The sequence below is a fragment of the Anarrhichthys ocellatus genome, unplaced genomic scaffold (assembly GCF_004355925.1).
Source record: "Anarrhichthys ocellatus isolate YVR2014 unplaced genomic scaffold, GSC_Weel_1.0 scaffold9269, whole genome shotgun sequence".
Classification (NCBI taxonomy): Eukaryota; Metazoa; Chordata; class Actinopteri; order Perciformes; family Anarhichadidae; genus Anarrhichthys; species Anarrhichthys ocellatus.
In genome coordinates, this window is record NW_022289243.1 from 1 (window position 1) to 1424 (window position 1424).

The following is a 1424-nucleotide window of genomic DNA, read 5'->3' on the forward strand; positions in this document are numbered from 1 at the left end:
TCACGTTCGCCTCACACGCGAAAGGTCCCCGGTTCGAGACCGGGCGGAAACACTTACTGTTTTTCATTACTAGCTTCCGTGTTGAACATATCGGTTTTAATGCGCTTTATTGAAATAAATGCATATAAAAAACTACAAAAATACAAACAGGAATAAATAAATAACTAAAGGAATAAAAAAGAACTATATAAAACTGGAATCACTGACGAGACCGATCTCAGTGACACAGATCATTTAGGGCGTTTCAATATGTTGAAAACACTTTTTTTTTCGTGTCACTGAATGCACCATCTATGTGGTTTCCGTAGTGTAGTGGTTATCACGTTCGCCTAACACGCGAAAGGTCCCCGGCACACTGCAGCTGAACCATGTGAAGGGGCCAAAGTTCCTGTTTGGATCCCCATCAGAGGCACATCCCAGCAGGAGGGCTATCATTTCCACCAGGCTCAGTGGGTCATGGAACACGTGTTTCCACAGAGCTGTTTAAAGCTCAGGGGATGACTGGGGGGGCATTGATTGCACAGCTTAACGCGGTCTCTGAACGGGTGTTGGGGCAGGTCAAATATCCAGCTTTTCATCTCACAAGTAGAGACACTAGAGAGACGTTTGGCCTGGAATACGTTGAGCCTGGTTGCCGCCCAGTTCTTCTAGACTGGGACAAGTTTTGTATTGGACCACAAGCGATGGCCCCCATGAAGGCAGCCATCGACAACCTGCTGAATAAACACCGTGGGCAGGACATGCTCAAGCTTGTGGACCAGGACTATGCTGCTCTTGTCCACAACTCCTGTACAGACCCCAACAGCATGCTCCACCCAACAACAACAACAACAAATTTGACGCAACACCCAGCGTCAAATACATTTACTTCCGGGTCACGTGTAGCATCAGGCCCTTCCTCGTTAGTATAGTGGACAGTATCTCCGCCTGTCACGCGGAAGACCGGGGTTCGATTCCCCGACGGGGAGTACATTTATTTTCTTTTTTGTAGTATTTTTACAATTTTTCTTAATGTATTTTCATGTTTTTGATGAGAGTAAAGGAAATATCCATAAGTCTGTAAGCCCGTGGTGAAAACTGACAAGGGATTAAAGCTGGAGCTACAGACCTGTATGCTCACAGAGCATCGACCTCAATAGAGGGTTGATTCACCAACAGGGAGTCATTATTATAGCACTAGTTTAACATATAGTTGACTTCAGGTCTGGGTTGTATTCTGTGAGCTGCTGTCTGACACCCGTAGTGCTGAGAACTACCATAGAGAATGAATGGAGAAATTTTAGAGAGTTCAGCTCTGCTGCTTCCGCTGAAGAGGTGAACGTCTACGGATCGAAACCGTGAGACGTTCATGACCGTTAAATTTAAAGTATAAGTAATGACCTGATCTGTTTGCTCTAGTCCCAATTTATAGATGTTCCCTTAAC

The 1424-nt window shown here is 45.2% G+C and overlaps 1 non-coding gene across 1 annotated transcript; it reads left to right on the forward strand.

The window, feature by feature from the left end:
- Nucleotides 1-896: 896 nt before the first annotated feature.
- On the forward strand, nucleotides 897-968 carry trnad-guc (transfer RNA aspartic acid (anticodon GUC)). Its single transcript has one exon. It is a non-coding gene; the product is annotated as a tRNA-Asp (tRNA).
- Nucleotides 969-1424: the final 456 nt, after the last annotated feature.